Source organism: Xiphophorus hellerii, chromosome 4 (genome assembly GCF_003331165.1).
Source record: "Xiphophorus hellerii strain 12219 chromosome 4, Xiphophorus_hellerii-4.1, whole genome shotgun sequence".
Classification (NCBI taxonomy): Eukaryota; Metazoa; Chordata; class Actinopteri; order Cyprinodontiformes; family Poeciliidae; genus Xiphophorus; species Xiphophorus hellerii.
This window is the reverse complement of record NC_045675.1, coordinates 6,830,960-6,857,016: the sequence shown is the minus strand read 5'-3', so window position 1 is coordinate 6,857,016 and position 26,057 is coordinate 6,830,960. Positions and strand designations below refer to the sequence as shown.

Below are 26,057 nucleotides of genomic sequence, written 5' to 3'. Positions count from 1 at the left end.
ATGCCATGTTGTCATTTTCAACATTTTGTACACACATTTTAGGAAATATGTTAAAGTAAGATAATTTTGAACGACATATACCCATCATCTGCCAATAAAATAGTCTGTTCAACACCGGTGAAGTAACTTTTAGTGGTATGTTATGATGTAGACCTATCAGACCAAAAATGCACAAAAATCCTTAGCTTTCATTCAATATAAAATAAACTCATATGTGCATGCAGATACACAGTCAGATGATGGTTGAATCAACACTGATTCAATGTAAAATCAACACAAATATTCACACAAATTGACATACAGATTATGGTTGAATCAACACTTGTATAGTGTCAGTTATGGTTGAAACCCTAACATTGATTCAACATGCAAGTCACCGACCACTTTCAATTCCGTTTCAATGCCAGGCTTTAACATAGATTCAGTGTCTGCCTGACATAGTTTCAATGTTGTTTCACTAGTATTGTGTTATCTGGGATCTTACAGTGAATGCTTTGTTTATCTGGAAAGGACACAAATATGAATTAAATGATGCTGGAGCTCAACACAGTTGGTCTATTTGTTTATGATGGGATTTTCCTGATTAAATATGTGCTTTTATCTATGTTTTAATAAATCATTCATGTGTTCAAATATACTCCAATATGTCAATATTCTAATAGGTCATGCCAAAATAATGTTTGTGACAATCCAGAGGCAACAAAATTATTTATAAAGAATTCAGACAGTTCACATATTTATTCATCTATTGATTGTGGTAGTAAATCTAAAAAAAAAATACTGTGTTCAGGCTTATGTGTGATCTGTTTATTCTAACAATCCAAACTCTGCCTCAAGCAACTCTCTCTCTGCCCTTTCTGAACAGGTTCACTGCAGGAAAGGAAGAATTTACTTCTATGGACTTATGTCATTTTCTGTCCTGGCTGAAAACAACTCCCACCTGTTCCCTGATTTCATCCATGATTTCTGTCAGTAGGATGGAGTCAGCCAGAGGCATCCGTAGCCTCTCCTTAAGTCCTGCACAAACAGACGAGCAAAGCAGGACGATCAGAAAGTGAGACAGAAACACAGCAAAATTTATGTACATATTCATAATGAAGCGAAGAGTGTGGTAAAGCAGGGATAAAAAGATTATGCAAATGGGAAGAAGGGATAAAAAACAAGCATCTAATAATAATATACTGTAGAGGACACTCTAAGGACAGAAAGAAGAAATCAAACTGATCCAGAAAGATAGATAACATCGTGTATGATTTTTCATCTTAAGTTTCTTCAGGAGCCACCAAAAATGCAACTATTTCACTGAATTGCGGTGTTCTTTGAAACAGTGGTTTGAGCCGTTCAAACCTTGTAATCTTTTGAAGACAAATGCACACCTTCCCTTTCATCCTGACCTACCTTTTAATAGGCACTGCCTCACTTCCTCCATCTCGTATCGAAGCCCAGTGCTGTTGGTGAAGTTCAGAGGAAGGCATGGTTCAGGCAGAGGGTACTCTGTCTTCTTGTCATTCAGCACCAGTGTGGTAGGGCAGTGCATTGGCCCAAGCCCCTAAAGGGAACAGACAAGGTGCTTTTTTAACAGTCCATACTTAACTAAGTTGTCAGATATTTGTCTCAAATCTTCTACTTGATTTTTGAAGAAAGTTATTTTGAATTTGTCTTTGCATATGCATGATTTCTTAATTAAGTTAAATGGCTCTGCCCAGTGTTGGTGAAACGTACCCTAATAGAACCCTTGGTGCCACTGATGACGGCATCGTTTGAAAAATCAGCAGCTATTGAAAAGGCACAGAGGGCAATCCTCTTCCTGGAGAATTTCATAACCACAACCACAGACTCATCCACTCCTGCCAAAAATATAAAAACAAATGTATATACTTTTAGTGACATACAAAAGCATTAAAATGAGTTCAGTGGACAATTCTCACATTATTGTAATTTATTTTCAAATTTCTTGTCATGTTGAGACTGATTGCAATTAATGTAAATGGCAGATTAGCTCTAAAAAGTGTTGAAATTGGAAAAACCCCCCTAGTTCAAAGGTGATTTTAACAAAGTCAAACCATATTTGGTTTAAGCAGTAGATTGAAAATAACAGACTAGAAGAGAAAAGAGGAAATACAAATGAAAACAGCAATGACAATCAACAGAATAATAAAAATAATAATAATATGGATGCATTAATTAATTCAGCTTCAATTTTTGTGGTTAAATATAATATTTTTTTTAATAATCAGAAGGTCTAAAGTCTTTCCTCCCAGATACACAGTATAACTGTTCTCGTGTGGGCATTTGGATTAGTTTGACATTTTCATAATGATAATAAATCTTGAATTCTCAGTTAAAACAATTACACCCTGGGGTGTTTACTCTGAAGTTTATGTATAAGTAACTTTTATGTGTCACTCAGGGATTTTTCACTCCCACTTCAGTCTTGCTCAGTTTGCGATTAACTGATTCACGCTCTTTGGTTAATAATAATACTAAAGTACAGCCCACGCCCTCCTGCAAGTCCTGCATGCTGAAAATTACCAGAGTCAAGAAGCACACCCGAGGCCTGGATAGACTCTGGCCTCTCGCCGTTAAACACCATCAGTACAAACTGTAGGCAGTACATTCCAATATCCAGCAGAGCTCCTCCTCCCAGCTCCTTCTCAACTTAGCGAGGGATGTGGAGCTGAGGGGAGCCGAAGTAGGCCTTCACCAGCTTCACCTCGCCTACTGCCTCTTCAGCCAACAGCTTGTGCACCTCGGCATGCACTGGAAAACAGCGGGACCAGGTGGCCTGAAAGGGGACAAAATAGTCAACCCAGCACTACAGCAGCAGAACCCAACTATTGCTGATGTTGCAAATTGCTACTATAATTCTTAACATAGTCTGTCATGTTGAGACTGGTTTTACGTGCAAAGCAATTTGTCTAATCAATTAAGACCTCCAACTGCTTGATAGACATCAGCTTGTCATTATGAAAAGGTTGTGCAGAAAATACATCTTTTAACTCTATGGTGAATTTTAAGCTGATGTCACTTTTTCCTAACTTCCCCTAAAGACTGACTTTCTGAAAAAACACGTTGCATTGGTTCAAAAGGTGGGGAAATCAAGTCGCTGATCTGATCCACGGCCTGTTCTGAATGATGTGTGCATAAAGAGACCTGGAGGTTCAAAGTTTGGCAGTATTATGACTGGTTAAGTTAATTTTTGGGGACAACACCAATTTGTTTATTTTTTCTTCCTATGAAAGGATAAATTGACCAGCTGGAAATGACATGACATGACTTGTCTAGAAAACATCAGTTACTGGTTGGTTTTTTAATTGATCAAATGTATGCTACTGTGTTAAATGAAGGAAGGCAATGTGGGAGTGTTACTGTTCTATGATATTCTACTGTTAAAATGAAAGGTTGATACATAATAGTGTTAAGGGGTGTAATGTAAATTATACAAAAATTGATGATGGACAGAAATCTACCTTACCTCCATCAGGAACACATTGTTTTACCTGGCGGCCTTCACCAGGTCTTTGACCTGTCTGGAGTTCATTGCAAAGGGTTTCTCACACAGGACATTCTTCCCAGCCTGTAGGAACAGCAGACCAACTTTAAAATGCTCTGTGTGTAGCACTCCCAGGTAGACAATGTCGAAGGACATAGATGTTTTATCTTTAGCTGACAGCAAAAAACCATTATCTATCTGCACAGCTTACTTGTTCTGAACTTCTAGCTCATCAATATCTGGGTCTCTGGCCAGCTCCTCATAACTTCCATAAACTTTTGGTATACTGGGCTTCTTTGCAAACTCCTTGGCACGGTCATTGCTCTGTGATGCAATGGCTGCTATCTGCAAAATGAACAAAGTACATGTTTATGCTTCTGTTCTGAATACAACACACAGCTGAATATTGACACTGGAATGAGCTTTCTTGCTTCTGTTACCTGATGATCTTCAGCCGGCAGAGTCTTCATGGCCACACTGAAGTCATGGCTTATCTTCCCTGTTCCGCAGAGTCCCCATCGAATTGCCATGTTGAATTGGATGGTAAGTGACAAATTAGTATGATGCTGCTTTGGTAAGAATCCGTGCTGCAGGCAAGTTGTGACCTTGAGAAATGTTGCACGTTTGTGGAGGAGAATCTTACAAAACTGTCATGCCGCTGCACCAGAGGGCAGAGGGGCCCATTTATATGCTAGAGAGGCACAATGTGTCACCTTCCTTTAGCTCCCACCCTCAGGTTGAGATGTAATACATGCATGCACATACAAATACAGCCTCTGTGTTGTACTGCTGCTGATACAGGTGTTTCAGTCCAGGCTGAGGTAGTTTAGCCAGTTGTCTCTGACAATCTGTAACAGGACAGTCATTGAAGTATCATATTTCACACACCATGGAGGAAAAAGTAACATGTGTTTCATAAACCAGGTGAGGGGTCAAACCAAAACCCATCACAAATCAGAAGCTGTTTCCTCTGTGGGCTACAAACAGTTTCCTGTGATGGATTGACTGTTGCACTGAGGCCAATGATTAAACCAACATCTTGTGGGGGTTTATGAAATAAATAAATATGCTGGGTTAACAGAATTCTCATGGAGTCCAACGCAAAGCAATTTACCTGACCAGTAAACTGAGCCACAATGACTTAGGAAAAGCATCAGTTCACTTGCCCTTGAGCTAAATATTATCTGTCCAGCCAGGCGAGCAGTTGTGTAAACTGCCTGCCACACTCTGCCAGTAGAGGACACTGTGTCGTCAGCAGAGTTAGCTTTCTCTCCCTGGCTCTCAGGATTTGACATGACTCATAGCAAGGAATTGCCCACACTTTTACAAAATCAAGGGAACCCTGAAAGAGGACAATGCGCTATAAAAAGTCTCTTGGATGTAAATTACTAACGATTTATAAAACAAGAACCCTGAAATTGGAGCATTACTGCAGGATAACTTTATATTCAAACACTTGGCTGTTGTTTCAGATATTGTCTTCTGAGGGTTTGAAATAGTTTGTTCACCGCTTAATACAGAGGCCAATGTATCACGGTCAGTGTATCTACGTATCGACTCTTGTATTGTGACTAGCTTCAGGTGTGTAAAAAGGTTCAGTAACATCTTTCTTTATATAAAAGCAAAGGGAATTTCATCAATAACAGTGGTTCTTGGTGCCTGCTCCCCTTTTATAGTTCACTTCCAAATGAATTCTGAGAGCTGTGTGCCGTTGTCATAACAACAAGGTACCATCTGGCCAATTTGTATGCAAATGGCATTGGGCCTATCCTGATAATGCTGCCTATACCACAAGTCCTGTTAACCATAGGGATCGCCAATTACTCTATGCAATGTACTTTTTTTTGTTTTTTAGTTTGAGCAAACTGTAAAGTTATTTTTGCTGTATTTCCGTGTAATCGCCTCGGGTACTGAAAAAAAACAACAAAAAAAACAAAACCTATAGGTGAGAGGAGAATAGGTGTAACCCAGCAGGGTAAGTGCGACTTGAATTGGTGTGAAGCAACAAATTGGTTCTGTGCTGCCCGAATCAGGTGCCAGTAAAGAGAACACTGAAAGCAGAGGCTCAGGTGGTCAGAGTGGGACAGAATTTGGATGGGGTCCGACCTCTCCGCCCTGGGATCCCCTGATTTCACCCTCATCCTCAGCTGAGCCACGAGTAGCCACTGAATATAAGACGCTTTAAGCTCAACTGATTTTAATTTCTATTAAAAAGTGACTGGCATTTGATTTTTTTTTTTTTTCCTTCAGCTTCCTCTGCTCAGCCTGAGGATATTAGTGGATGGCAAAGATGGGTTGATGAGCTTTAAAAACCTTGAGATGTGGATGGAAGAAAGCACCTCATTAATTCAGCTCAGACAGTACGATTGCCTTCCACTTTTACAGCTTCACATTTATGTATTGATTAATTTATTTCTGGGTCTGCGTCTTCATTCCACCGAGATTTGGAAGAATGGCGTTCCTTCTGGATCACATGGTCAGTGTCAAGTTTCTTCACAAGGGGGTGTGGATCTTTTTGCCATCAGAAGTGGTTGATCACAACAGACAGTTTTGTGTCACACATTGTCACATCCTTTAATCTGAGCATCTTGCTGCCAGAAACATTCTTTGTTATTAGCAATGGCCATGTACCGCTGTAACAATGAAAAATTTTACTATTTTTTTAATGAAACAGAGAGAACATAATGGGGAGTTAGAGATTTTAAAATATGTTTTATTATACACTTGTTCTTTGCTGGAATAATCACGGTAGATGCTATAAAAAGTCTCTGTTGTCATGAATCAGCTCTGTTTCATTAACAACTTTAAGTTAATGAGAAATAAAAAGGACCAGAGAGAGGCATTCTAATCCTATTGTGATTGATAGTAGTTATGAAGAGGGTGTTTTCCACCCTCCCCCTGGCTGTCACTGTAAATGAGATACATTTTTGATCTGTGGGTGTTAATCAAATGGGGGAGAGAAACTGTATTGCAGCGGTTACGGGAGCAACATCCTGCCTTCATTTCCGTCTCAAGGTCACTGCAAAGGCAGGCTGACGGACTAAAACCAGCACAAGGAGGTGCCAGCCATTTTGAAAAATCCTGGGAGGGGGAGAGGGAAGTGTATAGCAAGGCGTAATGAGTCATTTTGTCAGTGCTACACCATGTTGAAATGTGTACACTGGATTTTTTTTCCATCAAAAATGTGATTGAGGGAAACTGAGAGGAGCAAGCAGAAATGGGAGCCTTTGAGCCGCTCTGTACAGGCCCCTTTGAGAGCCATATCTTTGTCTGCAGCACACACACACAGGGAGGCTGAGCTGTGGAGGAAGCGCAGGCAGGACCACAACTGACTTTGGCAGCTCTTTTCCTCTAGATGTTATTACTAGAGGAAAGTAGATACTATACTATTATGTAAACAGAATTTTCCCCATTTTGATTCTCATTCTGTGTGTTATATTTGCCTTTGTCTGTCTTTTATTATAATTGACATCTATACTGATGAAGTGACATCTCCCAGTATGCCCCAGACAAGTTTGACACAATCAACTGACACTATGCATTTCATATGTCGCATTAAGAAAAATTATGCATATTTTGAAAACAAACAGAGTGTGGCATAACTTCAAACTTACTACGCCTGGGCAGTGGTTAACATAGTAACTTCAAAACAGCTGTGGAGGTCCAAAGCTTAGGTCTTTAAAGCAGTTGAAAGGAAAACTATTAGTTTTACATATCACAAATATATGGAAGAATAGCAAGAAGAAAGCCAGTGGTGAAAGAAAGTCAGAAAGAGGGCCTTTAAAGTTTGCCACAAGACATGGACAGGGCGATAAGTACAAAATTAACTTTTTGGAAAGGCTGTTTAAAGATTGCAAAATAATCAGGGTGAAGTTCACCTTTCAGCAGATCAAAGTTCTTAAGCATATAAAAGGGTATTCATCTTAGGAACTGAACACATTGAGAATATGTGGCAAGTCTTGAAAATTGCTGCTTCTTGTGCTGTAATGAATCTGATTGAGCTTCATTTACGGGTATTACAGGAGAGCAAGTTGGAAGCATTTGCATGTCACACGTTTATGACATTTACTAATTTCCAAACTATGTTGTTTTTGTTCCACTTTCCAATTACGTACTGCTTTTTGTTGCAATTTCACCTGAAATCCACATAAAATAAATGAAATGAATATGCAAAAATGTTCCAGGATATAAATACAAATTCACCTCTAATCCACCTCCTCATTTTTCAGATTAGCCAACATATGAAGAACTGTAGGTAAGCTTTAGTTTAGTTTAGGATTGTGATGTTTTAATATTTTCATCACTGATTGAAAACCTTCCTGTTTAATTCAAAAGGCTTTATCCATGTCAGAATTTATGGTTTCACAAGTTCAATATTCCACTGTTTCTGTATTGCTCATATATCAGTTGAGAGGTTTTTCCAAAACATTCCCTCCTCAATACACTCTCCGCCTCCATGGTGTGTCCATTTTGGTCATCGGCAATGCTGCTCTGTAATGGAGAACGTACTATCTCTGTCCATTAGCTGAAGCCCAAACCAAGGGAACATTGAACACACACGTTCACTTGTTTTTTTTTTCTTGTGGTATCTATTTGATTTATTTTCTGCCTCTCTTCCTCTCTCTCTCTCTCTCTCTCTCAAGTACACAACGGTATCGGCTGCACACAAACTCCACACAAAGCCATGTCTCTGTCCATGTCCAGGACGGTGCCACCTTGTATCACTGTGATTGTGTGAGGTGATATGGAGTTCATCAAAGAATCCCTGCTGAGGTGAGAGTGGTGGTCATGGCAAGGGCTGAGACATGGAGCTGATACCAACTTCATTCAGCCTGCTGATAATGTCCATTTGGCATCCAAGAATGTCCATTATGGAGTGTAGATATGTCACCTATGTGATGCTGCACATGTGCAGGCAGGCTGGCTTCCAGAGTCAGAATGTTTCCACGTTTCCAGGAATGTTGTGGAGGTGATTGAGAGTTGTTTATCACAGCGAAACCAATTTTGGTAGTGATTGGGACACAAAGCTGAGCTGTTCATTGATTACGAAGCCAAAATTCAGAGTGGGGGTGTCTCAACAAAGGAGATAGTGTCTGAAATCTGATCAGCAATAGCTGGTCTGATTCACGTTTCCTTATTTTTATGTCAGTATAAAATATATAAACATTATAAATCAATGTATTTAAATTGAAAAGATTATAAGGAATGCTAGAATTAATTGAGAAAAAAGCATGTTGCACTTTACCATTTACAGGATAAGCTACATGTACAAAATGTTTTTCTTTTTTCAATTTTGTCACAATGTTATTTTAATTATAGGCACAAACCATAGTCTACTTCATTGAGATATCATGTAATAGACCAACTGAAAGCAGTGTACAAATGTGAAGTGGAAAAAGAGAATACATTATTTTATTTTAAGTACTTAAAAATATAATTTCTTTGGTTGAATCTATAAAACTTAGTTTGATACAACAAATTACAGTTTTTAATAGAATTAATAAGGGAATTCCCAACCAATGCAATTCAAACTTGAACACTTGTTCCCCCCCGGTCTCAAACTTTCAGTTATGGTTCATATGCTGGAAATACATTTTTGTTTTATACTTTTCATTGTTTGCTCATAGGATGAAAATCTACATTTTTATGATTGAGTTCAAACTTTGACTTTTTGTCCTTTTTTATGCTATTGATGCTCAAACAATTCATTTATAATTATATAAAACACTGAGGGGCAACATTTATATATTGCTAAAAGAATAAAACAACTCCACCTTTAGTTTTGGCCTCTGTCCAAAGAAACTTCCAGCACATGACAGAAAAATTGTTCACTGTGACCAGTGGAAGGGCTTCTCCCTCCTTCTGATTCCCACTCCATCAGTAGTCTGAATCCCCCCAGACGGCCAGTCACAGTGACTTCTCTGCGGGGAAGTTGAAGCCATTAAGCAGCCAGCACACTCTGCTGTGTCTCCCTGTTTAATTGCCTGATAGGGCCTGTGATATTTTTATCAGTCGTCATGCGGTAGATGGCTGCCGAGAGGGAAGATGCGTGTGTGTTCGTGGGCGTGCACGGGTGTGTGTGTCTTTACATGTCATGCCTCAGTAGACCTCTGACAAGAGAGCTGCCTGCATGCTGCAGGGAACCCTGTGCCTCCGTGCACCTGCATATCAATTTATATGACCCTTCCTTTCAGCCGTGACATGGCAAAGAACATCCATACCTAAATACGGAATGGCTTTGATGCCTCGTCATCAGTTTGTCATGTGATAATGAATAATGTACCCTGCACTTTGAAACTTTTTTTTTTTTTGCTGCTTTTCATCACACAGTGGAAATATGTTTCAGTCCATTGAATAAATTCAAAGGCAAGGGGTTCAGTTTAACAAAAGAGGTAAGAAATTAACTGAATCCTCATATGTTTTGTCATGTTAAAACCACCAACAACTTGCGTATAAATTACTGGGATGTTATTAGTTAGACTCACACTCTTTTCTTTTGCACCTTAGCCAGACTCATGCATTGAAAGGCAAAACCATTGGACCATTCTTCTTACAGAATGACTTTAAACTCAGCCAGGTTGATTAGAGAGCATTTATGAACACCATATTTTAAGTTTTGCCAGATATTCTCAATTGGATTTGAGTCTAGTTAGACCAATCCCCCATGCTTATTGTACATGGGGGATTGGCTTTATTCCTGATCTGTGTTTTTTTCTGTTATAATGCCATGTGTCACAATCCTTTGAGGGGTTCACTGAATAACTGTGTTTGTACTGAAGTTTTGACAAAAACAAGTCTCTAAAGAGACATCTGAGGGCAATTAGTTTTACTCGATTTTATTTTTTATCTTCATTCATAGCCACCAACTTTATTCATCTTTTATAGACGTGTAGAACATTTTGAAAACTATATATCATTTTTCACCGCTTTGCAGTTATGGGCGACTTTGTTTTCATCTATTACATGGCTACTTTTATTAGTCACTATTGGTTCCTTTCACACATAGAGATACTTTTACAAACAACACACTATATTGCAAGCTCGTCCCTGCTGGTGGTTAGATTTATTAACTGTATGCTTGTCCACAGCCAGAGCGAATTTGGAGTTTGGCAGTAGCTAAAGGGAAGAAGTATCAGTGGGGGAGCTGAAGAAATAGAGGATTCTTATTGCAGTTTTAGTTTTCACACTACCCACCAACATAAAACCAAGGGAAGAACAGCTCTCTTATTTTCCCAGCTGAGATTTTGGCAAGGGATTAGAAGGTGGATTTCACCTTGCTGGGATCGCGCTTTCCGTCCAAGCTCCGTCTTATGTGGGGAATTATAAAAATTCACTTTGCAACTCCCTTCACTCGTGATTCAGCACAGTGATTGGATACAGCCATTTAGTCACACTGTCTCAAAGGGGAAGCAGAGATTGAGGAAAATAGTCGGGATTCCAAACTGTGACTGACTTTGGTGTTTCTGAAAGCTTCTGAGAAGATCAGTGCTTTCAGACAAGGCAGCTAAAACTCAGTCAATCATTTACAAAGTCAGCTGCAGCTGCATTTTATCCAGTGACTGAATTTAATTAGCTCAGTCGAGCTGATAAAGCAGAAGGAGGTTGTAAGTGGTGAAATTGCAGGAAATGAAATGATGATATGCTCTTGATCTCAAATAAGCCTGACTGCATTTTTAACAATATACATTGTTACAAGTTTTAATGCAGTATTTATATATATATGACTTATATCCTTAGATTATGTTTTGCATAACCTTTAACTTTGTCAAACTACATTTGAACACAGTAGGTTATACGAGTTTTACCATATTTGGACAATTGCTTATTATTCCTACTGTAGATTTTTAGCTCAAAGATGGTTTTATGTGAGAGACATGTTAGCTAATTGGCACACTAAGTTTTACTCCCAATGCCGAAAGGGCTCATATATGTATTACCGTTGTAGTGAAGAGTAAAGTGTTTCCAGTGGAAAATAAGAATCATTATAGCAAGCACTCACTCAAATAAAGTGAACAGTAGACAGATCAAACAAAATGATCAATTTTTGATCAGTGGACAACAAACAACATTCTATTGTACAGTGTAATTATCATAGAAAGAGGAAATCATTAAATGGCATGTAAAATGAAAACATCAATATTAGCCTGCCTCCCTTAGTCTGAAATGATACAGTATGAAGTGATCAGATTAGTGGATATTAAAAAGAATGTCATGTTTTTGTCTCTTCATCTGTTTGGCATACAGGCACAGTATGCTTGCTCTGTTTACAGAAACACTCCATTAATCACTGTAAACCTCACCGTCTTTGGTTTCCTTTCCTCCTCCGTTATAAACCATCTCTGTTCAGGGTTCGCTCCTTCATCCCTCCTACTGCAAAGTAAACCCAATACGAAACCATGTGGAATAGGACAAAACGGATCTTCACAAATAAAAATGTTTTTATTTCAAGAGAACTAATTTTAAGTAAAACTCAGACTCATTATATGATGAATGATTATGGCTCATAAAAACCCAAAATTCAGCTTCTTGGAAAATGTTCTACTGCATAACATTTTGCTCAAGATTAAGTCTTGACAGTTGTCCACCAGCAGTCATTGACAACAAGGAGGTCTAGCCACAAAAGGTCAATGAAGCTACAAATGAAACTGACTGCTCGCAGACTTCAGTACCAAAGCATATTAACAGAAAGATGAGTGGAAGAAAAACATGCATTAGAAAAGGCACAAAAATTACAGATTTTAGAGTTATATCTATAGCAAAATGACCAAAACAAACCAGGAAGCATTTCACTATGTCAGTGATGAATTTGTAAATATATTGGCTTCACTTTTTGTACTGAATTGACTGGATATAAATGAACTTGTTGATATGATTCAAATGAATAGAAATGTGGCTCTATATGCTGTCAAGCACAATTCATGCTCAGTTTCCTCAAGTCTCCATCTTTTCTCTTTTTTTAGCTTTAGAGATGTTGACTGTGTGTTGTAGGAACTGAGTTCCCTCCCATGAGCTCCGTGACTACTTGCTGACACAGACGGTTACATACAACAAGAGTCTTGCAGACTTTGCACATAAACACAATTTGCCTTGAAACACCTAGGGTAAAAACATCAAAGATACTCTGAAGGTTTCATTCCTCCTAATGCAAACCAACTCTCCTTCATTTATGCACAATGTGCTGCCTTTATGTTCTGCTGAGACCATTTTTTTTTATCTTAGCTTTTATGAAACCTGTTTCTTAGTTGCCCAGTGGGGTTTTCTCTAACTTTATTACCTCTTTTTCATCTCATGTTGTAGCTCACATCAATTTTTAGGCCTTTGTGTTTTAGTTTTTCTAAAAATATAAAAACAATCACATTTAATTTAGCACACAATCTAAATGTTACACTATTATTGTACTGATGAACTTGACTTGTTTCTACTGCCTGCAAGTGACAGAATAATAATGATCACGGTCATTGCTGGTACCCTAACATGTCACTTTTTATGGTTTAAGTGAGCAAACTCATGTAGGATCGGAAACTGCTCCATCTTCCCAGTGCTGATTTAATACAGTGCAGGAAAGAGACAAGAGTCTGACATAAATGGTACAACGTTGCAAAGCTGACAAGCAGAGGGAGAGAATCACCAAATGCCTGAGTGATTTGTGCATCTCCCCAAGCAGAAAGTGATTTGATTCTCTGTGAAGTCATATTGGAAAAAGCACAGAAATCATTTGAAAGTGCTTGTCGCAAACGTCAGTTAGCGGAAGACCAAACGCAGTCCGTACAGAATGTCAATCAGTACATAGGTATTCTACAATTTACACTATGTAGTTATTATGTTCAACTTAATTATATTTGCTCAAGGTTTCCCTTTTGGCTCAGGGCTCATTATTCTCCTCTTTGCTTCCTCTTCTCTGGGTGCCTGTTTTTTTGAATGTGCTGCTGATTGCCCAGCAGTCCTCTTGCCTTATGATGAAACCTATTTCTAACACTTAACACAGTAGAAGTAGTCGGTAAATGAGAAGTTGTATGTTACATAGTAAAATGCTGTGGAAGCCCTTTTAGGATTTCATTGCAGAGGTCTAACAGTCATGACTGATTCTGATTTTACCCTGAGCTGCTACATGTAGCTCTCCTGGGATAAATGTCCCAACATTATAGGCCACTTGACATAAGGAGGAATGTGGCAGAGCTAGGTTTGACTCTCGCCATGTGCTTTCCATCTGTTATATGGATGAACTAGAAAAAAAGTTTGCAAATCTGAATATGCAAAATATGGGCACATATTTGTGAATCTTCAGTCATTCAGTAAAGCACTGTGCAAAAGTACTGAATAATATCTGATTTCTGCAAATGTTGCTATATTTTTCTTGTTTTTTTCTAAATTTCTCTTGCATTTTCACTCCAGTACCTGAACATTTTCATTTCAAAACATTTTTTTTGTAGGCCACTAAGATCTAGACTATGAGTCCTTCAGGAAGAAAGATTATTGATTCCACAAATAAACCAGTGTGGTATCTACATATAGGAGGAACCTTTAAAAAGAACCAAACTAAACCAGGATCTTTAGGCCCTTTGTTGCTAGCAATCATTCAAAAAGACACCGTTTCTTTATACTAGGTGAATCTTTGAAAAATACAAAAGAAACTACAACAACAACAACAACAACAAAAAAACACACTTCAGAGCCTGTCTTTTTTTGGCCTCAATTAGTTAAATACACACAGTGCCTTTCAAACATATCCTCCCACCCTATTAACCTTTTCTTATTTTGTCAAGCAACAATTTTCATTGAGTTTGATAAAAAAGTTGTCAATAATTGTGAAGAGGTAGGAAAGGGATAGATGGGTTTTCAATGAAATCTGAAATTTGCAACACTCTGTCTAGTTCTACTATTTCAACTAAAAAAAAAGTCTCCCAACAAAATAATGTTGCCAACACCTTATGCTATCATGGGGATAATGTGTTTAAGGTGATAGTGTGTTAGTGTTTTTTAAAAAAATACAAAACATTTTACATATTGGCTGCAAAGATCCATTCTGGTTTCATCTAAACAATAACTCTTTTTATCCACACATTTTCTGTGTTGCCTACATAATTGAAGTGTGAATATTTTTGCTGATAATTGCGAGCTGTCATTGCTAGATACAAGAAGTGGACCGAACATGAGTGAAAAGCAGCCAATATGTGAAAGAAAGCTTTCTATTTATCTGACACTAATTAAAGAGGAAACGTCTGGGATGGTCTAAACCAGTGGTGTCCAAAATGTTCGCTATATGGGCCAAAATGATCATGTTGCAAGTGTTCATAAGTCACAGAATTATGAGTTCTTTTTTTATTAAAAATGAAGAATTTTTTTCTGAACATTGTTTTTTACCTGTTCAACAAGTAAACTTGCAATATTTTAGCAAAAATAAACAAAGTGGACTAATTTTTGTGATTAAATTATTGTTATTATTTGTGCTTTTTATTTTCTCAGAAAAAATGTCTGTTGTCAGGAACAAAATGGAATTTGGGTCACAGTTTTTTTTTTAAAAATGCCTTATGCATTTAGTCAAGTTTAATAAATCTAGTAAATGCAGACTTGGGTGCTCCCAGTTCTAATTTTAAGTTGAATTTAATTTGTTTTGAAATACAAAAAATCAAAAAGCCTGATTAATAAAAAAAATAAACAATTAGTGTTTCACAAAACATTTTTATTTTAATATATATATATATTTTTTTGGTGTGTCTTGGAATTCATTGACTTTTTTTACTTCCACTCCCTCTCTACGGGTAGGTATGGCATTCATTTTCTGGTGATATAAAGCATGGAGGCCTCTTGGGCCTTTGTGAAATTCAGAGGATCGGCTGGCTACCTGCCCCTCTTATGTACTCCCCACCATGAAAATCAGCTCAACAATGGTTCTTCTGGAAAATAATATCTGTGAGTCATTAAGCAAATGTCAAATTACCCAATTCATCCTGAACAATGGAGTAATCTTGGCGTAATTGACTCTTTCTTAGTTCTTATGGAGAGTGATAATTTGTTCTTGGCTCCCCCAGCTGTTCTTGGCTGACTTTCACACCAACAATGTTTTATTTCAACAAACAATTTAACAATTTAATGCGACCCGACCCCGGATAAAGCGGAAGAAAATGGATGGATGGATGAATTTAACGCATATATGCTGGAGAGAGACTTGAGTTGTCTCATTCTTTTTTAAGGCTGGAGAAAAAGACAAGGCAGAAGGACAAGCCCACAAAGGAAACCTACCAAGACTATTCACATCCTCAAATGCTCTGTTGGTTTGCTGCCACCAGGATCTACGGCCACATGATTTATGGTACGGCCACCCTGGTCTGCTTTCTGTCCTCTGTTCAAAGGCCGTCTGGCTGCTCAATACAGTTCACCCTCAGACTGTGAAAAGTCAGCAGAGGCAATGAGAGGGATGCACCGTCTTCAAAGAACAGAAGGGAGACGAATGCGAGGAAAGGAAGGCTTTCTCCCCATCTGTGTTCACTGGTATGAAGGAGCCAGAGAAAAAAGCAGAGGATACCGCAGGGATCACCAGTCACGGAGAATTACAGCTCCTAAATATAAGAATATGGTATTCCCTCTCTTTAAACTGCTTCCTCTGGGTTTGTTTTATTTTTAGACGAGAAAGGATCTCATGAAATACACAAGAATCATCCTCTCAGCTGCACAACATGATAATATATTCTGTTATTTTTCATGAGGTGGGTAAAATCTCTGTTTATAGTTCATCATTCCTAAAAGCAGGACCAACCATGCCTCTTCTCCAAATGAAACCCCACATATCTTTTGAAAGGATTTGCTAACGTGCCAGCAGTCAGTAAAACAGAATACGGGTCATATTTTAGACAGGGCCGATATCACATTTTGGAATTAATCTCTTCAATTCAATTTAAAGCACTGACTCAATGCATAGTGTTTAAAAAAATTGTGAGCATTGCAAGATGGATTTAAGCCTTCCAGAATGAAAACTGGCCACTGACTGAATCAGATTTTGAGAGTTTGTCTGGAAGGAAGGGGGAGAAAGGGTTGTGCTTCGAAATGGGCATTTAGGAGAGACGATTAGCAGATGGCAGGGTGACAATTCCAGCTCCTGATTCCTGTGTTGACATATCGCAGGAGGGAGGTCGCAGCTCAAGGCATCACATCAAAGTCCGTCTCTCTCAGTTTCGATTAGCACTCATCTGACGATCCGGAAAGGGCCAGAGCCAGAATAGGAGCATGACTCAGATCTGATGAAAAATCTATTTACGTTTTAATATGAAGACAATCGACATATGGTTGTAAGAGGGGATGTATTAGAAAGAAGACCTAACGAAAAATTGAAATGTAATTATGATAGATTGTAATTTTGTCAGAAGTGATGGCTCAAGCTGCAGTGTTTTGCTTGTGTTGCTGAAATAATCCTTGGCATGTAACCAGACAGAACAAGAACAAATAAAAATTATTAAACTAACTAATTCAGTAAATCAGAGTTATGGTTTCAATTATATTGAGCTATGATTTGTATTTTTATTCACTGCTACCTGGAACCTTGAAACACAAACCTTTTCCCTGGAATCTTAAACTAGCTTCAGTTTTTCTAAATTTCCTCACCACTTCTCTCCACATGGACGTGGACCTGAATCTTCTCTGATTTTTGCATTTTTTACTGTAAACAAACTCCTTTTTTTTGAGTCCTGTATGTGATTCTCCATGCCGGTCAGGAAACTTGCTAGTATCATGAACTGGCTAAACCTAGTGGGAATACATTTGGAGCTAAATTCAGGACAGTCATTAAGGAAAATCTGCTACAAAGGACTAAGGACTGACTGATTCACCTTTCAGCAAGAAATAACCTTAAATATACAACAAGAAATTTTATAAAATTGTTTAGATCAAAGCATATTTGTCACACAGTCAAAGTTCAGACCAAAATCCAATTGAAAAGCTATAGCAAGATTCTAAGCATCAGTTATTTTCCAGAAAACAATGAGAAAAGAGTTTGTCCTCTTGATCTTCAGAACTTGCACAGAGATAGGCAGTTCAAGAACATATATATTCAGGGGAGCCTAATATACATGCAAACCATACTGTATTAAACCTACCAGTCCATTAACTTCAATGTTTTTTACACGCAAACCTTTCCAGGTTGCAATTTTAGATCTGCAACCTGGTTAAATTCATGTTGATTTTCCTTATTAAATCTTTGCTAACCCTTGACCTTTTGAATGAGCTCTTGAGCCTGAATTTTTACTTCGATTCTCTTCAACGCAGCATCAATTTAACATCCCTGTCTTAATGTAAAACCACATAAGGTCTACTCATCTGAAATATACTGATGAAGTCAAAAAGTACTAAAAGAGACATAAGAAGTAGAAATATTTCTTAAAAGGAAATTTGGTGAAGTACTGCAGAAGCAAGTAAATCTCTTTTCCCCATCAGTAGAGTTAATAACACACCAGGAAATCCATTTGGACAGACTCTCATTATCTACTGAGCTCATCACATTTCGCACATCTCTGCCTGATGATATATACCATTATCCTGGTTGCAGACTCCATATTATCACCTTTTTATATAAAATACTACAATTTCCATCCTGCAGCCAGTCAGCACTTTCCTGTAACTCAGGACACATCTCTGATCACCTAAACTTTTTAGCAGAGGATAGAAGAAGCAGAGCAATGAGGCTTTTTTTTTTTAGGTGGAGGCAGAAGAAGAAATATGAGTGTGGATATCCGGTCAGCAAATTGCGGCCATCAGTTCTGTGTATGCTTTCATGAACTTAATCCCCTCTGACACTCACATCAGCATGGAAATATGGAGTCACTCATGTGCACGGGCACACACATCCATACTGACACAAGAAAAAAAAAAAACGTTGCAAATCTGGCATTCGCACAATATTTTCAACCAAACTGGCACATGTCAAAGGGCTTTGATGGTAGGATTTTAGATGGGTGGGGGAAAAAAAAAGCCCTAATGCGGATATGTTGTAGTTACTGAATGTTTCTGAGTGCTTTGGGGTCTTGGTTGCCAAAAAATATTGAGGCATGTCTGCATGCGACAAGCATTAGAAGATATGGAGTTTAAATTATTTAAAATAGAAAACAAATAAAGGGGACAAAGATATTTTAAATATGTTTTTTTGTGTGTGCAAACACTCCAGTTTGCTTCCTATGGCCAACATAAATATGCTCCAAAGTTCCATGTCCTTCAGAGATGTTAATATTAAAATGCTGTAATTTATGAAAGAGTCAAGCCACACTTTTTTTTCCCTATTCCAGCATAAATGTCAAGTTGAAAGGAGTTATCTGGGAAAAAAAAAAAAAGAGCATGAGACACAGACATATGCAGGGCTTTAACCCTGACGCCTGTAGGGTAATGGTTGGATTAATTACTGCTGAGTGTGACCCAAGAAGAAGTAGAACAGATTATCCCAGATGCTGCAGAAAAGGCTTTAGAGCCTGTCCCTCCATGGCTGCTACCTCAGCCGCTGGGATGTCATCCTGATCTCACTGATGTAGGTTGTGATGCAAAAACTGCAAAAACTGCAAAAAAAAAGAAGTAAAATACGAAGTTCATGTGGCAAATGTCTCTGTGTGTGTTTTTGTTAGTGTCAGATGACAAGCAGCCGGCTTAAAGCCAAGTCTTCTCTCAGCAGGCAGGCGTCAGAGCAGCAGAATAATGTGTAATTACAATAGACAATCTAAAACAAAGCCCTTCACTTACAATGAGTTCCTCTTGGAGAAAGGAAGGTTACCTCAAGGGGGAATTCTAATGAAGCAGATGGCTGAGTGCTCACAAGGGCAGACACAGACTGTCCTCCTTTTTTACAGTCTGCCAACATTTCCAGCATTCTGAGGAGCTTCACCTGTCTCTCGACTGCTCTTTGTATGCATCTGAGGGGATGTGCGTGCGACTTTTTTTTTGCTTACAGAAAAAACAAAAAAACACAAGCTGTATGAGAGAGAAAAAAATGTAACCTGTCGAATTTGCCAAATTGTCAGCACCATGGAGACAAAAGAGGCATCACATTGCTCCTATGAGGTGTTCTTTTAGCGTAGAGTGTTACTTGTGTGTTGCTGTGACACACAGCATGACTTGCAAGAGGAAATGTGTTGTATTTGTGAAAGAAACACAAACTACCCCAGGCAGGTGTTCTTTATATTTTATTCTATACCACTTTATTTCATCCAATATGTGTGCTTATGGACAGTTCATCCCATTTCCCCTCCACACACATAACTAACCACTGATGCTGAGCATCCGTGGAGGCTGTGTGAGTCGGTGCAAAGTCCCGTCAAGTCACACTGTATTCGCACAATCCCCTTATTGCTTTTTCCCCTTAGTTTCCATGGTAAAAATAGATATCCATTGATCAATAGCAAAGTGATCAAAATGCTGTCCTCCTCAAAAGGGTGCGAGTCCTCATTAGAAGTGTTGATCCAGTCACTGCTTTCTAGAAAAAGAACAAAAGAAACCTTGACTGTCTGGGGAGAAAGTCGTTTTCCTTCTAGCTCCTGTAGTGTCACAAAGTAAAGAGATCCAACAATAAAATGGCTTGTGTCTCTAAAAATGATGAACTCTGTACATACATACAGTTTGGTGTTCATTGCTCATCATTATGTGGTGTGGTGCAGATATCTGTCATCAGGACAGCCTAACATAAACACAGAAACATAAATAGGTCCTTTGTAAATATATTAATCGGTATAGGTGAGTACCTTTTTGCCATTATGCTCTCAACATCAGATTAAGTGGAATTATAGTACGTACTTCAGGGAATGAAAGACAGCTCACAGAGGCAGGGGTTTTTTTTTTATGTAAACCCGTCATCTCTTCAAATAGAGTAGAAATATGCCCTTTTCTGTTTCCCTCCACTCTAATCTAGTAAGGGGCGGCCCCAACCTTTGGCTTCAACACAGAGTTGTCTCGTCAGCTGCAACCAAAATGGGAATGTACATGTATTTGTCAAATTTGTGTACGTATTTTGTGGTTTTTCATCAGATTAAAAAAGTTGAGAAGTTCTAAAGTAGCCTGCATAAACTTGGTCATATTTGGGTTACAGAACACTGCCCAACAGCCCACATTGTGCTCAAGCTTACATTACTGAGTGAAGAGCTATGATACAAAATTAGTAGTTTTGCCCTCAACCACAAAGACTATTAGAGGGTAAAACTAGCTTTCATATTATTTCAGTAATAAATTGTGTGCAAATATCTGGTTTTGGAGGGGTTGCACAAATTTGTGGCCAGAGATCAAGGGTAAAAGAACTAAAATAATAAATAAATTAAATTAAAAGAAACAACAAAAGCCTTCTAAAAAAATTACATGTTTTCTGATGTAACAACTAACCTTCATTGACTAAGATATATTTATGAGCAACTGGGCCATCACAAAACTGGGACATCAAAATTTGAAATGCACTCGAACTATGTGGATGTATATTTCTTTTTCACTGTTATGTCTTGAAGTAGAATTCTGTTCTTGCTTACAGTCAGGGTTAATGCCTGTTTACACAGTGAGAACTACGTAGCTTGGCCATTACTTTTCTACGCAATAGAACCCAATGTTCATCTCCCTTCTGTGCACCGTTAGGGATTTCTCAGATTGAGCTCGATTTCTCAGGATGAATTTCATCTGGGCCAAGCAGAGAACAGAAAGAGCAGTTGTGAGTGATTACATAAATTTTCTGCGCTGGCTTAGGACTGTGGTCTGCCTATAATTGTAGCTTGGCAATGGCAGCGGAGGAGGTGAACAAAGTCATTCAGTTCACACTTTTTCATTCCAGAAATTGAGCAATTAAAGTTGGAGCAAGAGGTTTAATAGCAAGAGGAGCAAGAAATTTAATAAATTTTATTGCTGGCAAAGATGTCATTCAGTTGTGCACTTCTCTCTTTGCTGGGAGTGTTGTTTGCTTACAGTGCACACAATTTCTGGTAAGCTTCTGCTTTCTTCACAGTGCAGCTGGCGCATCACAGCCAAACATTAGTGATTGGGTAAAATCAGATTCAATCATTTAAAACTTCAATATAGTCCATGCATCCAGCAAGCAATTACTTCTTAAGAGCCCAGCATCCAGACTGAAGCAAAGTGTAGAACAAGGTGCTTGTTTTTGCCAGGCTAATTGAGAACCAATGACATATTTTATTGTTACAGAGGGGTACTTTCACCACAGTCTGCAATCAATGCCAATAGATTTTATTGGACCTAACATTAAGCAATAAAAATAAAGTACTCCATGTATAATTTGGAGACCTAGAAAGACCTAGAAATGCTATAGAGTCATGACCTTAAACTTGCTAAAAACAACTACTTCTATTTTAGGCCAAAGCCTGTCCCCTAACCACCTAAAGAATGGGTATTCCTGACCTAAATATGCTGTTCTTTAAAAGACATACCCTATGTTTACTAATGCATGGCATTAAAATAAAAAAAAGGCTTATCAGGCACTTCTTCCTCTGTCTTTTTATAGTCTTCTCTAAAATTCTGAGTTTGAAGCATTTGGGCACAATGCCGGTAGTCATGATCTTTCAGCTACCCTTCTCTGCCATCTCCTCTCCTGATCTCAAACAGTAGTCTTCCTTCCATGTTCTTATGGGTGTCACAGGCAGACGTAATGAAAATAGTTCTCCGCATGAGAAAGTGAGTCATCGTTGTTTTTCTTTATTCCCCCCTCTCAAAAGACACAAAGTTTCAAAGCTTATCTAATTCCCAACTGATTCCCCGGAAAAGCACAGTCTCCATGCTACATTATGCTGCAGATGTGACTGTGGCAAATAGTGTGAGAGGATGGAAATAGAAAAATCTGCTTGAAGAGTAAACATTGCTGTCAGGTGAAAATCTTGTTACTCCAATTTCTGCTATTTTCACATCTTTACTCAGAGAGAAGGATTACATGGTCTTCTGTGAGTTGAAAGCATTTTATGACCCTGAGGATTATAATCTCCCTTTTCATTTCCAGTAAAGAAATTTGAGGCTTCATGGTCATCAATCAAATATTATTTTTCCAATTTCTCCAAAAATGTGTCAAGTGTGACATGTGTGTATGTATTCAGGCCCCTTGCAGTTGTGCATTGCATTGCAGCAAGACTTTGGGGTATTTCTATCAAATTTACACATCCAGAAACTTAAACTACTGTCTATTTGGCTTTGGGAAATAGCTCAAGCTCAGTGAAATTAGTTGGAGAATATCCAATATCCAATAATAAACAAATATTTTTTTGTTTATTTTAATAAGGCCCTTCATTATATGCTACATTAATGTGGCTGACTTTTTCTTATGTTATTTATTTTTATCATCCTGTCATCACATTAGTTAGTTGATGGTTTTTATTACACCCACTGCTGTTTTGTTTATGATTATTGAAACTTTAATACATTAATGATTATGTATAATGATAATTATGTCTCATCCCAGCCTATACTTTTAATTCAATAACAAGAAAATGAGTTTGTAAACATATTTGTTTGACTGAGACTGAAGTTGGGTCAGTTCCTCTTACACACTTTCATACTGCGGTCTTCATCCTCTCTCTATTTTTATTTATTTATATTTTTGTGTCAACTCAACCTTCCTACTGACTGCAACTTATCCATACGGACACAGGAAGGAATCTATTTACAAATAAGGTGACTTCAGAAGATAACTTTTAACACTTGATTCCATCTAGTGGTAGGAGGGGAACTGAATACAAATGTACATCTCACTTGTTAGATTTTGACTTGAAAATAATTTAGAAAAAGTTTCATTTCACCTTATAATTATGCGGGACTCTGTGTTGGTAAAATCTAAATAAAACTCAATGACTTAATTAGCCAGTCCCTGTTCTATAAACATTTTAGCTGTGACTTCTATCCACCTTTTAAAGAAACCAGCTCCAACACAGGAGCGAGGCAGGTAGGAGTGAAATAATAGTCACAGACAAACATCCCAAACACTGACTGATTGCTACGTGACGATGAACAAAGCCCAACCTCATATCCTTCCAATCAGCAGCAAACTGAACACACCCGCTCAGATGCACTCAGGGACAATCACAAGGAAAAAGGCAACATTCCAAAAGAAGCCCATCAGCTCAAGCACCCCGTGGAGTACCTGGCTGTATGCCTGTTCCTCCTGTAGCTGAATGTCCAACTACATCATTTCTTGAACATGTCAGAGTGAAGACATTCTTTCAAGCTCCTTGCAATATGTTAGTAAGGTCATAGTTGGTGGACGGATAAAGGAGGTGTATGCGAATGGAGGCTTTGAAAGTTGTCATATGAGCTATGATTTTCAGATCACTTCATTTTCAATTGCAGAGCTCAATGTATCTCATAATTCTCATTAAATTTGCCTCGAATTTCTTATTACATATAGAAGATGTTACATCCACGAGAGGTAAGTGAAACAGTTTTCAGTGGTTCTTTCTTTGGGAATACTACCATGTAAAATTGTTAAAGGGTGAAATGTTACATGTTAGATTTTGAATAGTATGTCAGCTGCTGATATTCTACATTTCACTTTTTGACTTATTAAAAGGTCAAGATATAGAGACTCATCTTATTGCACATGTGATATGAGATGTTACTCGGTTGTGTTTCACAGCATTATTGAGGAAATGTTAAACTGACAGTGCAGGGATGCAGTTAATATTGACGACTTTATTTAACTTTTTACTGATGTCATCCTCACCTAACAACATTAAAAGCAGTTGTAATGCTTGTGAAAAGAAATATTTAAATTCTGCTTTGGACTACTGGGTTTACAACACCCAATGATGTACTTATATATGCACTCAAAACTGATTGCAACTAGACAGTGGAGAATCAGTTGGCCATAGATGTGCTAATTACAGATATAATTAGGCATATTTCAAGAACATTGAAAGCTCAATGTTTTGTCTTTCAATATTATTTTCTCATTTGGGGTATAATAAGGAGCAGTGAGTGTGAGATCTGCTGCTCATGTGCATATTTGCAAACAAACTGTGTCATTTTAAGCACTGGTGCACCTTGTTAAAAGGACTTCGACAAGTTGTAATGAGGGACCAGCATAGCCACCTCTATATGGAAGTCTCTGATAGCTTGTGGGGGGTCAAGAGATTACAAATATGTCTTGTTAAATTAGGCTCCTGCGGCTGAGTACTGTGACTGAGTCTGGGACTCAGCTGTCTGAGTGGAACCTGGGTCTGTCTTGGTGATGAGCTACAGACAAACATGAAGATCATAACACTGTACCGCTCCTTTGGGAGATTAGTGATGCCTAGTGATGTACATTTTCCTGACCACTGGTAAACTTCTGGAAAAAATGTGTCGGTGTCTAAACAACTAGGAATTTTATGGAAAACATATACCATATGTATCTGAATGCCATTAATAATGCATAATGGAAATATTTGTTATATTGTGTAAAAACTATAACTGACATATGCAAAAATATGACAAAAATAAATCACAGCCTGGTCCCAGAGATTTAGCCGATTTCATTTGAATGCTTCAAAACACTAGGCTAGGGCTGCACAGTGGCGCAGTTGGTAGCACTGTTGCCTTGCAGCAAGAAGGTCCTGGGTTCGATTCCAGGCTGGGGTCTTTCTGCATGGAGTTTGCATGTTCTCCCTGTGCATGCGTGGGTTCTCTCCGGGTATTCCGGCTTCCTCCCACAATCCAAAAACATGACTGTCAGGTTAATTGGTCTCTTTAAATTCTCCCTAGGTGTGAGTGTGCGTGTGCATGGTTGTTTGTCCTGTATGTCTCTGTGTTGCCCTGCGACAGACTGGCGACCTGTCCAGGGTGTACCCCGCCTCTCGCCCGGAACGTAGCTGGAGATAGGCACCAGCAACCCTCCCGACCCCATTAGGGACAAAGGGTGAACAGAAAATGGATGGATGGATGGATGACATATGCTAACCACCGATTATCTAATCAGCTTTGCGTGGCTGCAGATGTTGCTAATATGAAGCAGTCTGAGGAAAAATGAGCAAAATTCAATCAATGTTCATGAAGCAATTAACGGTACAGAGATACAAATTAGTTAACTTAAATCAGAAAATATCCAATTTAAATATATCTTTTACAGCCTTAACCCATGAAAATTGGTAAATGGAAAGAATTGTATAATTCTAGCTTAAACAGATCAGATTGCTCAAGAGAGAGAAATAAAATATTCAGAATTTAGATTTTATTTTGCAACTTGAGTTTCCGGTATGTTTACTTTGCCTTACAAAAATTATTATGGCTTTGTGACAGCTTTTTGAAATCATTAAGTGTCCAGGTTGGTATGTTATTCAGAAGTGGTTCAAATCTTATATAGCTATCCACATTTATCCAGGGCTTCATTTCAACATCTAAATACATATTTATGCCTGAAGTCTATTATGCCAAATAGTAGACTTTGGCATAATAGACTTTTCTAGTTTGGCTCTGCTATTTGAACATTTAACATGAAACATTTTGCTTCATATCAAAGCCTGAAGCAAGAGTAAATCGTTGTTAGTGAATCAATAACCTTAAAATGCACATTTCTCAAATACGGGCTGACGGTGGTAGGAGTTCTTCCCCTAATCAGTAGGTTGCCGGTTCAAATCCATGCTCCATC

The 26,057-nt window shown here is 38.2% G+C and overlaps 1 pseudogene; it reads right to left on the bottom strand.

Annotated features, from left to right (window-relative positions):
* Positions 1-907: 907 nt before the first annotated feature.
* Positions 908-4,023, bottom strand: LOC116719181 (trans-1,2-dihydrobenzene-1,2-diol dehydrogenase-like; annotated as a pseudogene).
* Positions 4,024-26,057: the final 22,034 nt, after the last annotated feature.